This window comes from Dreissena polymorpha, chromosome 14 (assembly GCF_020536995.1).
Source record: "Dreissena polymorpha isolate Duluth1 chromosome 14, UMN_Dpol_1.0, whole genome shotgun sequence".
In the NCBI taxonomy this organism is placed as follows: Eukaryota; Metazoa; Mollusca; class Bivalvia; order Myida; family Dreissenidae; genus Dreissena; species Dreissena polymorpha.
In genome coordinates, this window is record NC_068368.1 from 21,042,449 (window position 1) to 21,060,025 (window position 17,577).

A 17,577-nucleotide genomic window follows, 5' to 3' on the forward strand; every position below is an offset into this window, starting at 1 on the left:
TGATAATATGAACAGGCATATGGCCACAATCCAGTGAGCGCGTTTGTCAATATGTGTGAGCATATGGTCAAATCAATGATCGTGCTTGATAATCTGTTAAGATGTGTGGGCAATCCAGTGATCATTAATGATAATATGTATGGGCAAATATCCAAATCAGTGAGCGTGTTGGATAATCTGTATGGGCATATGGTCAAACCAGTGCGCGTGCTTAATAATATGTATGGGCATATGGTGAACCAGTGGGCGTGATTGATAATATGTATGGGCATATGGTGAACCAGTGGGCGTGATTGATAAAATGTATGGGCATATGGCCAAACCAGTGAGCGGGCTTGATAATAATTATTTATGGGCATATGACCAGATCCAGTGAGCCTGCTTGATAATATGTATGGGCATGTGGACTAACCAGTGAGTGTGCCTGATAATATGTATGGACATATGGCCAAACCAGTGAGCGTGATTGATAATATGTATGGGCATGTGGCGAAACCAGTGAGCGTGTAGTATATTCTGTATGGGCATATGGTCAAACCAGTGAGCGTGCTTGATAATTTGTATAGGCATATAGCCAAACCAGTTAGCGTGCCTAATCATATGTATTGACATTTGTCCAAACCAGTGGGCGTGCTTAATAATATGTATAGGCATTTGGCCAAACCAGTGAGCGTGTTGGATAATCTGTATGAACATATGGCCAAACCAATGAGCGTGCTTAATAATATGTATGGACATGTGGCCAAACCAGTGAGCGTGCTTGATAATATGTGAGGGCATGTGGCAAAACCAGTGAGCGTGCTTGATAGTATGTATGGGCATGTGGCCAAACCAGTGAGCGTGCTTGTTAATATGTGTGGGCATGTGGCCAAACCAGTGAGCGTGCTTGATAATATGTATGGGCATGTGGCTAAACCAGTCAGCGTGCTTGATAATATGTATGGGCATGTGGCCAAACCAGTGAGCGTGCTTGATAATATGTATGGGCATGTGGCTAAACCAGTGAGCGTGCTTGTTAATATGTGTGGGCATGTGGCCAAACCAGTGAGCGTGCTTGATAATATGTATGGGCATGTGGCTAAACCAGTGAGCGTGCTTGTTCATATGTGTGGGCATGTGGCCAAACCAGTGAGCGTGCTTGTTAATATGTGTGGGCATGTGGCCAAACCAGTGAGCGTGCTTGATCATATGTATGGGCATGTGGCCAAACCAGTGAGCGTGCTTGATAATATGTATGGGCATGTGGCTAAACCAGTGAGCGTGCTTGTTAATATGTATGGGCATGTGGCAAAACCAGTGAGCGTGCTTGATAATATGTATGGGCATGTGGCCAAACCAGTGAGCGTGCTTGATAATATGTGAGGGCATGTGGCCAAACCAGTGAGCGTGCTTGATAATATGTGAGGACATTTGGCCAAACCAGTGAGCGTGCTTGATAGTATGTATGGGCATGTGGCTAAACCAGTGAGCGTGCTTGATAATATGTATTGGCATGTGGCTAAACCAGTGAGCGTGCTTGATAATATGTATGGGCATGTGGCCAAACCAGTGAGCGTGCTTGATAATATGTGAGGACATGTGGCCAAACCAGTGAGCGTGCTTGATAGTATGTATGGGCATGTGGCCAAACCAGTGAGCGTGCTTGATACTATGTATGGGCATGTGGCCAAACCAGTGAGCGTGCTTGATAATATGTGAGGGCATGTGGCCAAACCAGTGAGCGTGCTTGATTACATGTATGAGTTATTGAACATATATTAATAAACCTACAGCATACATAACCTTCCTGTCTTGAGAATATTTTACAAAAGACAATTTCGCTTCTTAATTGTGTATACAAGTACAAAAAGAAGAGAAAAATTAATAAAATAGTTATTTTGACAATCTGTCATCTTTGTTAGCATCTTCCTCAGCGTTTCTGCCATCATCGGCATCATTTAAAATACATTCTGCCTACTACGGCATCAATTTTTTTCGACGGGGTCAGTTTGGACGCCTGTGATATGTTCATGAAAGAAATCAAGGGGTGGATATTTGGCTTAAGTATCCCAAAGGGATAAATGCGTAAGTATATAACACGAAATCCAGTAATTTATTTCAAACTTGAGATATTTTGAACAAAAATCAGTCATTTTCAATGATGTTTCGGCAACTGTCACGTTTAACTCGTTCACATTTCTTTAAAAACGTTGAAAAACGAGTCCAAAATTACCCGGTGGCGTCCGCAGTCAAGGGACAATATGTTCGTAGCAATTATTTTGGCCTTATTTGCATGATATAATTATACCGACGAATTTATAACCTACCTGTTGTTCGCGGTCAAGTCCAACAGTCTGTCTTCGACGGCACACTCTGTCATCGACGTGACGCGTCATACGGTGTGAAATAGAATCTTAGATTCGTGGTAATTTTGAATTGTATATATTAAAGTCGTCATCTAAATAAAGATAAAAACCCGGCAAGCCTCGTTTTTTTTCTTATTTAGATATCTTGTTTAATAAATTCAATACAAAACGACCACAAATGCAAGATCCTATATTTGTAAGTTTGTTCAATATTCTACGATTGGGATATGGTCTATTAAACACAATGCTGCCGTGAAACTGAGCACTTTCCTTTAAGTGTTTCATGTATAACAATTTGAACATTCTATCATTTACATTTTAGATTACGTTAAACCAGAGTATTTGACAAGTAGTTGTTATAATGTCTGGGCTGAGTTTGAAAAGGATTTTGGTTAGGTAAAAGAATAGCCACCAGGTGTTGGCGCAGTTTCATTGGTTTTGTTCATTAAGTATCAGGTTAGCACTGCACTCACGCAAAATTTACTTCAACTTTCATCGGTATGCAATCCATTCTTGACAATGTGAAGACAGTCTCGACCGATTCACAGCTTATTTTCCGTAACCTTCCCTTTCTAATATGCATTTAACCATTTTTAATCAAAATAAAAACACATGTTATTTAACAAAAACAAACTAGCATATGAACAGACGGAAGGTTGAAGAAGATTTTAAGGCATCAAAACTAGTATGGAATGTTAATTTGATCGTTATTGGCTGTATTTGGTAAGGCTTAGACATGTAATTCGTGTTGTTGATGATTGAAAAGGTTTAACTAAATCTGCAGAGGCTAAAGCAAGCTATAAAGTATTTTGTAGTTAGCAACCAAACATGTAATATAGTAATTACCAAGCTAGCTGTGTATATGATTTGTCTAATCTCGTACTTGGTTAGCAAATAATGAGTTATTGTTATATAAGTAACAATTTGCACTTAGCAGCGCACCACTTACATAATCAATACTGAAAAAAAAACAAGGCAATAAATTCCACAACACCATGAAACTCTCCTCAAGAATCACCGAAATAACCAAAACATCATGCACATCGCAACAAACAAACCTGAACAAAAACCACACACTAAAACATCATCATAACAGCCGCCGTATCAACAACACAATACACTCAATAACCACAACGGCAATCACGTCTACAAAAAATATCGTAACTACAACCAAAATCACCTACTGACCTACATCCATGCTAACCATCACAATCAACATAAAACATGCAATCAACTTTTGAATCACACCCGCAACAACAAATACCACCACACCAAGAAACACAACAACCACTATCTCAACTACTTACACAACCGCAACTCTAACTCCTCAATAAGTACTATAGCAATTAGAGAAATAGTTATAGAAATTTCACAACAACAACCTCAACACAACTTGCAAAACAACCTCCTTCCAAACCACCATCGCAACCAATACTTAAATAATCATTATGATAACAACAATTAGCACAACACCATCAACAACCGTCACAATCCCCTTTAGAAACACAAAAATAATCAAACTACCAAAACGAACACAAACATATCCGTCATAAAAGCACCACGATAACCACCTCCGAAACCACTTACACAATAACCTTTAAACCATCAACACAAACACGCCAACAACAACATCAATAACCCTTATCAGCGAATACTTATTACACTACAACTCAAACAACAAACCAACTCAACTGCCACCACAAACACTTCCAAGGCCAACTTTACACCACGCCAATAACAATCATCACAATAATTGAAATCAAAACCAAAATCAACACTCACACCAAAACCAACATCACCCATATCCTCATCCACAACAATCTGACATCTGAAATCATCGTCGCAAAATCCGCTTAACCCTCTCATCTACACAAATGCCATCACATTCAACATTGAACTATGACAGGTATTTTTTTTAAAGCAGCAACCACAATTAAATACCTGAACAAACATGATCAACAAGCCAAACACAACCATTTCATTACGTAAATCACCCACACCAACAAGTGGACTTAAACATCACATGTTCTCTTACCACTGTCATCATAATCACCACCGCAACCAGTACCAACAAGAGTGTCTGAATTGATATATGTATGACATTCATGTCATTACTATGCCAGCAATTATGATGTTAGCATTATTTACGTTGCAAAGTGATAAATTACAATGGTATGTGACATTGCTCAAGCACGCGTGTGAAAAGATTGTTTAAGACAGCAAAGCGACATTCCCATTAATTTTATAATCATATAAAACGCGATGCTATAAAAAATACAGTTGAACAGGAAATAAATTTAACAAGAATGCGGCGTTGACGCAGAAAACCTAAAATAATGTGGTAAAAAAAGTTGTTCATTTTATGGACAAAACGTCTTTTTTAATGCTTCTTACAAGGAAATAAGTTGTGCTTAGCGAGCTTGACAAGAGAAGATTATATAGTCAAGTCGCAATAAACAAAATAATAATGATGTATGAAAAACTAAATGCTTTATGTATAATGCTTCACTTTTGTCATTGCTAGATATGTGATGCTAACTACTTTGGTGTATGTTCTGTTGACTTTGTACTTCTCCATGTCACTATTATTTATTGTGCTGTAACATTGTATAATTTTAATGCAATACAATTTTGGACTTGGACTTTGACTTGGAAAAATGAAATGAAGGAAAAAGTGTATAATTAATAATGCTAGCATATAACAAATCGTGAATATTGAAATTATCACAAACAATTAAAATGCTATTGAACTGTATTGTGCTTTGTATAATTTACTATGTTTGCCTGACATATGAACCCTATGTCTTTAGGCGCAAATAGAATGCCATTCTTCCGGGTCAGTCATTTTCTAGTTCGTGTATCCTTAAATTATTTTAATAAAACGAGTTATTACCAAATTACCAATAAAATATCAATAAGTATTAAGTTACGCAACACAATTTTCATGCGTTTTTCTTGGTCGTCACATTAAATGGTTTTTGTACACTTGTTTAAATATAATGTGTGCATAGAACATAGAACAATAATAAGTAATACGTGAGATATTGCCAAGTATTTTATTTAAAACACCATTTTCTTTACGTTATCAAGGTTGACCCTGACAATTCCTTTCAATACAAAAGTAGTTGTTCATAAGTTGGTTATATCATGCACTTCCTATACAGATAACATCATTTCAGACCAAAGTACATTTAACCCTTTCAGCGCTGGAACCGAATTTAAAGGCCTTTGCAAACAGTTTGGATCCAGATGAGACAACACAGAACGTGGCGTCTCATCAGGATCCAAACTGTTTGCCATTCATTCTGATAGTATTCTTTGAAAAAAACATCGAAGAAAATGCTGATTGTAGAAATTGAGCAGACGACATTTTAGCAGCCGACAAATTTCCCAGCATGCAAAGTGTTAACGGGGAATAGAACAAAACACAGACGTCATCTGCTGGATTTGAAACCTCATCATGACTGGAGATATCTTAAAGTGTTTTTTTTTGTTTGTTTTTTAACCCATTTAAGCCTTGTTGACTCTCCCATTCTTCTTAATTGGATCAATTTATTTCCAAAATTAGGGATGTCTAGTATATTTATTTCTATATTTAGAATATCTCGTACAGAAATTCCTCCACGCAAACAGCGCATACATCTGGGTCTACGCTGTTTGCCAATGCCTTTTTTTCTAGATGCTAGGCATAAATGGGTTAATTGTATGGTTTCTGTTTGTGTATGGTGTCAAATTATTAATCAGCTTTTTTGAACTATGAAAGGAAATAAACATTCAAGAGTACGGAAATTGTCTTTTATTTTCATTTTCTTGTTATCTCTTTGACAAGCATATGAACCTCTGCTGTTTAAAGACTTGCGTTTTTGCAAAGAAAAAATATCGTGGAAATGGTCGGTAATTTATGCAGAAACGTGCACTTATAATAGCTTTGATATTATTTAGGTAAAATGAAACTAATTTATATAATTAACGATGTGAGGTCGATGTCTTCATCCATTGTAATAACAATATACAATTTATTTTTGTAGCTAATTTTACTTCAAAATGTACCGTTGCCTCGATCAGCACGCCATTTGGTATGTTGAGCAAAAATCGAAACCATAGCTGGATATTTTGAGTCCAAAGTATTGCGATCAGTGAGCTTGGATCGACTACCCAGAGGGGTATATCACAATAAAAAAAAGTGTTCGATTTCGATCCAACATTTAAATCCAGCTGGTGATTTGGTATTCGCACTTGCTTTGTGGAATGGTGTTAAATATATTGCTTTTCGTGTCTTTGACACCCTAAAGCAAAAACGTTTTAAGCAATTTGTTATTGCCACGAAAAATATATGGTCTATTTTATGGAGTAAGTAGAACAATGAAGTCTGTAGTGTCATTACATTAAATTAACACTGGTTGACTCAAAACTTGAAAATGAAAATCGTACATTTTATTTGCTTTACATCAATCAGTATAAAAATCAGAATGCTGACATATACTTTGGTATATTTTTAAAGGATTTGTGAAGCGGTAATTGCGCCGTCTAAGAGGTTTCGAGTTCCATAACCACTAAGCGAGCATTATTTTAATTTGTTTACAGATAGATATTCATGCAAATACAGCTGTTAGTGCTTAACAATAAATACAACAATCATAATTCTGATGATTACTAGGATGTTCGACATAGAATTAAATCAGTCATGCCTCAGACGAATAAACATGGTTTATTGGCCATTGGACAATGCGTGGCTTTTGTATTGTTTATCATAGCAAAATTGTTCGACATTTAGTTTTACATTTAAAATTTTTTAAACATTTTATTTGAATCTAGATTTTTGCTGTTAAACAATGCATTCCAGTTTGGAATGTTCAAAACTTCAGCTTCATTAGGAATATATATATGTATTAAAAGTGAATATGTTTTTGTTCACCTGTATATTAACAATTTTGTTTGAGTAGCTTAATTTTGGGGACCATACCTAGATTATATTTCACTCAGATCCTAAGAAACTCGTTACTAAGTTATTTGTTAATGTAGTGGTTATAAAAATTTAAACAATGATGGTTCCTTTTCGATTGTAACAACCGTACGTGTCATTTACGAAGCTTAAACATGGGATACCGTCTCTTTCTCCATTGTTATCTCGAAACAATTCATAATAGTATGCTATACTTATGAACAATATATTAATAAAATTTATTTATTATGTACCCTATTTCATTTAGTTTTGGATATCAAGTTGTCAAATGTCAAGCACTCGCTTAATTCTGAGCGAAATCATAATTAGGACTTGTTTGATGGTGAAATAAAATACGTTTTATTTCCGGATCATTCCTATCAAACTTCATAGTACAGATTGCGACAAATAAAAGAAGATCTCTTATATTTGATAAAGTTATTTGATTATACATGTATTTGATTTTAGAAAGATTTACATAGTAGAAACCAGTGTGCATAATATGTTATCCTAAAAGAGGTAATTGATAGTATGACGATATATTAATATCTACAATTTCAATTGAAGGTCAGGCTAGTCGTCAGTGTTTTCTTGTAAGCTTTACCATCTTTATATATGCCCAAGAACTTACTTCTTTACATGCATAAACAGTCGTCGATACAACATGTAATAATTGTTATAAATAGTTTGACAACAAAACCCTTATACGTGTATCTTTGAGAGATATGCCAGGCGTTAACTGTTATATATGCGGTCTAAACAAGTTTGCATGCTTCAAGTTCATGTCAAGATCCAGAACAATAAAATATCGGCATGGACGTGGATGCCAGCGTTTGTGGGCTGATAGAAATTAACTTAACGTACACATATTTTCAATTTCGCTTGTTCCGTGTGTGTACGTTTTTTAGTTTGCTTATTTGTTCTTGTTTTGAAATGATGTCATTATTTCGACATCCTTTTTAAAAATGTGTTGCGTCGAACTAAGAATTACATATTTCCTAATTGTCAGGCAACTTTGAATGGATAAACACAATAGCAATTGAACTGATACGATTATTTTTTCAACAGCGCTTCACCGATAAAATTGTAATCTCTGTTGAAATTGAAGGCAGATGCAGAGGCTGTTTTCTCAGGGTGTTTTAAGTGCTATCAATATACATGCGTTTTGACCCACTTTCCCTCAGGACAACCTTGCTTCAACTAATGCGATAAACAAGTAGTGTGATTGCAGCGTTAACGAAGTCATGTTATGAGTCGTGTTCTGAGAAAACTGGGCAAATTGATTGTGCGTAAAGTGTCGTCCCAGATTAGCCTGTGCAGTCCGCACAGGCTAATCAGGGACGATACTTTCCGCTCTAACGACATTTTTCGTTTAAATTCAGTCTCTTCTTGGCAACAATCCAATTTAGGCGGAAAGCGTCGTCCCTGATAAGCCTGTGCAGACTGAACAGGCTAATCTGTGACAACACTTTACGCACATGCAGTGTGCCCAGTTTTTTCAGAACTCGGCACTTATTATTATGATTCGTATACTTTTATATATTTTATGTATCGTTACGGTATTACCATCATTTATCGTACGTATACTTTGATATCGATATGATATAAAGATGCATGATGTCCAACTTATGTAAATATTTTAAAGTCTCTATAACGCTCAAAATCAACGTAATGTTTGTTAAGTATTTCGTAAAATAAAATTAAAACCTAAACAATCAATGTTCCTTAAAGCAATAGCCACACTTTCAATGCAAGATGTGGTATGATTGCATAGATTTTTGTAGATACAAAGTGCTCGTTTTCATTTATTTGTGGACACAATAAATTCCATGCTAATTTCCTGCGAATATATCTATTCATACGACACATGAACACTAAACTTTTACCATGTTAAAACCATAATGAAAACGAGCATTTTGTATCCACAAACATCTATTTTAGAAGACCACATCTGGCGTTGAAATTTCGGCAATTGCCATAAGGAACAATGATTTTTAATTATAAAGCTTTATTTTACAAAATATTGTACGAAATTTTCGTTGATTTTGAGTAGTACTGTTACTTTAAGGCAAGTCAAATTAGTCAATCACCTTTAAGTTAAGCGTCACCATTTTAAGATGAATTGCAAAATGAACGTGGAATGCTTGTGTTGTTATCATGTTATCTTTTAAGTCATGTTTTATTTAAAAAGTTGTTGATTGGTCTTGTTTTTTTTAACTTGTTGTATAAGATATGGTTCTTAAAAGTACCTTTTTACGTTTTGGTAAATTAACAAAATAAAAAATAATAATTTCAGTTTCGCAAATTTTCAGTTTAAAATGCATAAAATACATCAATCTTTGCATGAGCACGGATGGCCGATTTGTCTAAGCGTTAGGCTTTTACTCTAGGTCTAAGTGGTTCGAGCCCAGTTGAGGGTTACTGTTTTCTATTTTAATTGTATTCTTGTGTTTTATTTGAGCGTTTTAAATCCAATGTTAACATTTATCAATGAAAAGCATTAAATGACAAACTTTAATACATGTCAAACTCTGTGAAAAGGACCCTTTACAATTTGTAAATGCTTTATTAAACATATACTACTTGGTTATTATGGATACCATGGTTGCTTTCGTGTAAGTATTCACCGTTTAAACACAGACAAAACAGTTCCTTTATTTGTAAATTGCAATTCTTAACACAATTAAATCAATACTTTTATAGATGCTCCTCAAGCTTTTTAAAAACAATTCATCTTATTATTTTTAATTGCTCAAACTAGCACTCATGACTGATCGCAGAAATAATGAATCGCTTTCGGTAGGTTAATAACATTATTTAAATTATGCGTACACATCTGTTGCAGTGTTACGAATAACTACCAAGGTCCCCATAAAAAGCTACTTTAAAGGTTGATGTTGTAAGTACAATCTAACTACCAAAGGTCGCAATACAAAGCTAAGTAAACGGTTGATGCTATAACCCCAGGTACAGTCTTGAAGAATATCAGATGTAATTGTTAAACTTTTATGTACAACAATATGCATCACTCGCGTCATCTTCAATTTATTTATTGAATAGCGTTAACCTTAAGTATTATAATCTACAGCACTAATGAAATCACTTTGTGCATTCTTAAACGTAAATTGCGACGCATGATGTTTGCAAATTATAACATCGAGCATTTTAAACGTGTCAAATTCTTTGACCATGCTCTGCTATGAATGCTTTCTGTACGCGTCATTCTAAAACATCACGTCAATTTTTACACTGTTTAGCCTTTGTTTATTGAGAAAGGGAAACTGTGCAAAGGAGCTGGGCAGATGAGAGTTGTGTATGACCTAAGCATAGAAGCGGAAGCCTAATAATAATTAAGTTTGTTACTGCTAGGATGGTCACCATTATAGTGTTTGGTCAGATGTCAGCTGTGTATTTTTATTATTAAATTAACATATATCAATTTATAGATGAGGACGAAAGAAGCGAATAACGATCCGTGTGTGATATGTTGCTATATATAATTGAACTATGTACTATAAAATAATATACTTTTGTTACGAATATTATTGTATTTCTTTGAAACACAACCCTTTTTAAATCCATCATTTAAGGAACATTATATATTATTAATATAAACATGGAATGAAAAGGTAATTGCTTTTGAATACTAATTTTAATTTAGCATTTCTGTTGCGGTAACCAATACCATTTCAATTATTCAAACTCTCCATTAATCCTAATGAACTTTTTATCCAAATTGCCTCATGTACGATGTATACCATAACTGAATAGTGAAGTTGATCGTTCAAGTCGAATGCAACCATGCATGCCGCTATCTGTATGAATATTATTGATACATGTTCATCGTTCCTTGTGATTTTGAAAAATATTCAATATATAAGGGCGTCGGGAATTTCAGTGTAAAAGGCACGCAATGAGGTTACATGGAACAATTTTTTTCTACTGTAAATATTAATATATTGGCCGATTATTTTAAACAAAATAGAAAAAGATACTGATATAACCATTATCTATGATTTTGTGTTATAACCCCCATATAACCATTATCTATGATGTTGTGTTATAACCCCCAAATAACCATTATTTATGATTTTGTGTTGTAACCCCCAAATATTTCTTAGTTCATTTTATTTACATTGGTTTCCTTTTTTTAAACTGGCATTCGTGTGCAGTTTTCATTAATGGAACAGAACTGTGTAGGTTTTAAAAAATCTGCTTCATCTTGTAAGCGTAATTTCATATTTTTCTCAACTGCTTCATCCCACAAAATGCACATTGATAGTGTCACCTAAAAAGGTTTATACCAAAGGGCCCATACCACCTGGATAGTTTTACGTGTCACGCTTCGCGCTAATTTAGAAACGGAAAAAGTGTCACAAAATGCGCATTGATAGTGTCACCTAAAAAGGCCATACCAAAGGGTCCATACCACCTGGATAGTAATGCGTGTCGCGCCTCGCGCTCTATATGTGGTTCTTAAACAAAACTCCGAGGAGTGCTTGACTCTAGGGAATCGGGTTGCTGGGACACAGCTGCTCCTTGATAAGCGGCTGCTTCCTTTATCAAAACTCATTGTTACAATCAATAACACGTGTCGTGCTCCGCGCTCTATATGTGGCAGGGATAGTACTTAGGGCCTATGATAGACAACCAAAAACAACTACAAAATTACGTGGATAATAGATGTGCTGTTTGCATTTATTTGTTAATATCAAAACACGTGTATTTTTTATAAGATATTTAAGTGATGTTAATTAACATTGTCACCACTTTAACGAACCGCCCCCCCCCCCAAACCCTCTGACACATATATTTCATGGGCATAATAAAAACAAAAAATGGCTACAATAAAACAGCATATTCATTCAAACTAAAATGTCTACATCAAAACAAAAAGTTAACATAGAACACACAGAAAACAATTTGATTCTACTGGGGCTCGAACCTTTGATCTCTCACATGTGAAGCGAGCTTGTAACCACTACACTACGGAACCGCTTGAAAAATCACCTTCTAACTAAGATATGTGGCTGGGAACGAGATTTTGACCCATCTGGTCAAAAAATGACTTTTTAGTTAGGCATATATTATGATAGTGCTACATCTGACATATCAAAATCTGAAATTTGAACATCCAATTCCTAAAAATGACGAAGTTGTCATTTTTTATGTGTCATGTCATAAACGACACATAGTGCCATTTTAAATGAAATGACGTATCAGTACATGTTATGTTGATCGGTACGAGCTGATAATAACTCCATTATTCGCATATGTCGATGAACATAATTGATTACAAATAACATAATTAATTGTATTATTATAAATAATAACTACTCGTGGTTGCCATGGAAACAAAAATGTTCTTTTTTCATATGTATTACCATTTTAAAGATGTTGATATTATGTACTACGAATTAATGCATATCAATAAAATTGTATTTTTGTTTATTCCTTGATGAAAAATGACATGTCAAGTCTGGAATAAAACACTTGATCTGTTAAAAAACACATAAATCACAACACAATATATTGTCCATATTATCATCTACACAATGTTCAAACTGACAGTAAGATGTAAACTTGGTAAGCTCAGGTTGCACCAGGATTGGCAAAATGCATTTTCGAAGATCTGCAATGATAAAAAATATATATATTACTGATTACTTATAAGCAGCCTTCTACGAACAAATCAATTATACATCACACAATGGAGACAACATACTTGTCCACAATTTATTGAAATAATATTCAATATAACATGCAATATGTGTCAATCTTCATCGTTATTTTTCTTTTTAATATTAATCTTTGCGAAAATAGCATAACAAATTATTAATAAATTTATATCATCAAGATAAAACTATTCATGTTTTGTACATAATTCTCTCTGAATCTGTCTTTAATACATCATTAAAATTCAATTGTGTATGCTTATATGTGTAAATATTTTTCCCAAACTGAGAAAACAATTATTTCTTCAAATCAGGCTGTTCACACTATTTTTGTCCTTTCATAAATCAACCACATGTTAACATTCCTTTTTTGAATTTACTATGCAATGTCCCTCTAAGATAAAGCTCATGAAATTGAGGCATGTGATATAAACAACTGGCCTGTAAATTATTTCTCCTCATAGGCCAGTCTGGCCTATTAATTTTGATGGTCTTTCGCCATGTCTGCCAGACATGTACAGAAAACAGAAAATAGTCAATGTTCTTAATTAAAAAGCAAAACAAAGTATAATGCTTATTAATTACTTTATCATACATGTATTAATTTTTGTCACCATAGTGTTGAAGACAAGGATGAACTTTGCTTGTTACATGCTAATCTCTTCCTTGGCTTGACTGCTTTATCAAAAGCATAAACTGTTGTCCATCCTGTAACATAATACATATTTTTTTAAATACATAATGCTCAATCTCTGTTTTTAACAAAACATCCTTTGCATAAGATAATCTTTTTTAATGCACAGGAAAACCTGTTTAAAAGCTTAACACATAGAAGGTAAACAATGCAGATTGTAAATCTTCTTTTACTTCCAATCTAGCACTCCTCCTGAATAGAAGATGTGCCGCCGCTTATAGGTTTTAATTTTAAATTATTTACATGGTCATATCACACCTGATAATAATGAGCACATCGTTTGGTGTTCGCCCTTTGTCTTTTCGCTCAATCTGTATTTTTGTCTGAAATAAATGTATTAAGAGTTGCAGTTTAAAACACGAATTGAACTATTTTTGAATTGATAATGAACATCTGACAAGAAAAGAAACAAAAAATTATTCTAATAATTATCATCAAATAGAATTAATAACATAATACATTTCTGTCACATTAATTGTGTAGTCACTTCGAATAAAATTGTTATTGCGTACATGCTATTGTGTGATTGCACAAAGTTTTGCATAGGAAATTTGAATGTTGATTATAAAACCCTATTCAGTTCACTTTATCTTAAAGTACATAAAGTGATAGATATTTGTTGAAGAAAAACAACTCAAAAAGTAAGAAAAACTCAACTTTAAAAAAGCACGATGTTTATCAGAAAATGAACAATGTCTAACTGTGCCCTACTGTATTGATTCAATGTATATAAAGCTGAGGTTAATTTAAACCATATACAGAAAATACGGAAAAGTAGTGTTCCCTTAACTTAATTACCTTGGTTTAGATTATTCTTCAAAATAAAACTATTTTTTTATCTCAAGAAGTGTGTTGACAAAGTACTCGAAACGGTCATCACAAGTTAACGTCATTTTTTCTCAAAAACGACGTCAGCGCTAATTGGGTGAAAATCTCATTTCCGGGCAATATTATTAATAAGGGACTTTAGTGTAACGGTTATCAATAAAGCAATAAACCGTGTATTCGCTGTCGTCTTGTAAATTGAAGAAAAAACGCGTTAACCAAAACTCGAACAGCAAAAGTCTGCGCTATTGTTAGAAAAACCACAAAATAAATATATTTTGATTATGTTTTGTTTTTATACAAAACCAGATGGTTTCGCATATTTGCCCAGTCCCTGTGATCTTTCCCCTGTGATCAGTTATTAATTAAAACAATTAGCTTTGCATTATTGGCAATAAATGTTGTAATAAATGTAATAGGCACATATGCAGTACTTATTTACACTTTTTTCTTAATATCAAATTAGTTTAAGGTTTCAGATCATTTTTATATTTTTATAGTATAAGGTATTATCTTTTAAAACCAGTTAAATATTAAACAAAAAGTGTTTGTGTGTGAAGCCTGATTGTGTTGTTCCACTCCGTATGTCGCATGAGAACATTCAACACGTTGGCATGTTTGATCATTAAAACCAAATTAAAACAAGCAAATTCGTTAAATTGATATCCCCCGCCAATATGCTTGTGGACACAACAGTTTTCTGGACGGATGGACCATGCTATTTGACCTCAATGTGTTACCTTGACCTAAGCCCCTTACAATGCCATTTGGCGTGCATCATTCTCTTATCCATATATATACTCATACCAAGTTTCAATGAAATCCGCCAAAGCACTTCCGAGATATGGCTCTGGACGGACGGACGGACGGACGGAAAGACGGACAGACAACGCTAAAACAATATACCTCCGCCTATGCCGGGGGATAATTATGAGTGGATATACATATTCAAACTTTGTCGTGGAGAGTTGATGATGTTTACATTGCGGATATCCGGAAGGTCGACACATTGTTGACGGTTATTATAATTATTATAATATTATAATTATGGAGTGCGCATGCGTGAGATAAAGATGGCCGCACTTATTTGAGCTCCGTAAAAATTTGAATATTTTTGCGTATTTTTACTGTATTAGTACGAGTTCAAAAATAAATTCCTAGTCTGGGGTTTTAGACTGTGAAATCTGCTAACGAAGGATATTTATTGATATCACAAAAAGATTGATTTAATAACGAAGTTGTGATTTTCTCGTGCCTCCTTTGTGTCTCCATTGTGTCTGTTTTGTCCTTATTCGTGAAAAATGTTATTAGGAAACAATATTTGTTCGTGGATATTGTTGACCGGTGATCGTTTTTATTTGTTCGACAATGTCAGCCAACAAACAGGGTGCAAATAATAAACCCAATAACAAACAGAGGACCAAGGACTAAGCGTCTCCCGGCTTTAAAAGTTATCAACCCGACAAATGCAGCCGCACTTCTTATCAATCACCTACGCGTCTATCAAGATTACCGGAAGTGCCATCTACACCGGTGTACTAAGCAGTCGACCCTTACTTTCCACCGCATTAACAATACGTTGTTCAACATCATCAACAAGGTATCGTTCCGGGTTATGGAGTTGCCTCTCCTCTTGCACAGTGTAATTTCGGTTCGCATGCAAACTCACCTCTTTATCCGCCAATGACAGTAATTTTCTAACTTTTTTTCACATAAACTAGAATCTATTGAATGTAAATTGGTGAAACTTTATCAAATTGAGAGTTATTTAAGCAAAATTTCCAAAAACGCAACTCTACATGTAGTTGAAGCCAGAATGTTCACCATCGAAACGAATTTCTTCAAACTCGAAACCAAAATTAACACTATCGAAACAAGTCGCCAGTTTGTGATTTACAGGTATAACTGTCCCAACTAAAGGAAAAGCTTTCAACCGCCCTTGACCAGATGGTCACTCTTAAAACTGAAATTCTAGACTTGAAATCAAACAACTTGTCACTTTCTAACGATATATATATACGTTAATTGTTTGTTATCTATTCAACAATATTTCGTTTCGTCTTAATAATATTATATTAATATATTATTTTACAAACAAAATACACTACAGACGATCGGTACGCACGGGCAGAGATTTCAAGACTTAAGTCATCACACTGTTTGCTTGTGTTTTGTTTATCATTTGGTAGGTTTTACCGTTTTCTGGAAAGTTTTATTTGCAAGTGAAAACTACTGGGAACATCACTTAACCCATTTATGCCTAGCGTCCTGAAAAAAGGCTTTGGCATAATGCGGCGTCTCATCAGGACCACACTGTTTTCTTAAACGAAATTCTAAGAGAAATATTATACAAATAGAAATAAATATACCAGACATCCCTAATTTTGGAAAAAACTCGATCCAATTTAGAAGGATGGGAGAGTCCACTAGGCATATATGGGTTAATTATTGTTACATAAGACACAACAACAACGGAGAGAGAGATTTGGATATTGGCACAACTATGTCATTATTAGTTCAGCTCCATTCAGTTCATGATAATTTCAGCCATTTCAAACAGCTTAGTGAAAAAATTCGTAAGATGATGCCTTGTTAAATTATTCTGTTATTTGGTACTGTTATTCAAAAGCGGTTTATCTACGTTGGTATGTATATTATCTCGAAAGATTATGGTAAATTATTATTTTAATACCAGTTGCTTGTTCAGGTCCTTCGTAACTTCCAATGACAGGTTACATACTATCTCGAATTACTTGACCAATTACTTGACCAATTACCAACACGAATCTTTTTAATCACGTGACTCCTGATTATTTAAAGTCACACATACACAAATTCCATTTTGGCACCACTAATTATCATTTCGAATGTACTTTTTAAGTCGCTAACTACATAGCATTACTCAGGGAATTATGAATCCGTTAATATAATACTTTCTGATGTTAAACCTTATTAGTTTTTTTTCTGAATATATATATATATATATATATATATATATATATATATATATATATATATATATATATATATATATATATATATATATAATATCTGTTCGACATAATATGATCGCAACATTCCGGAAAGATTATATGA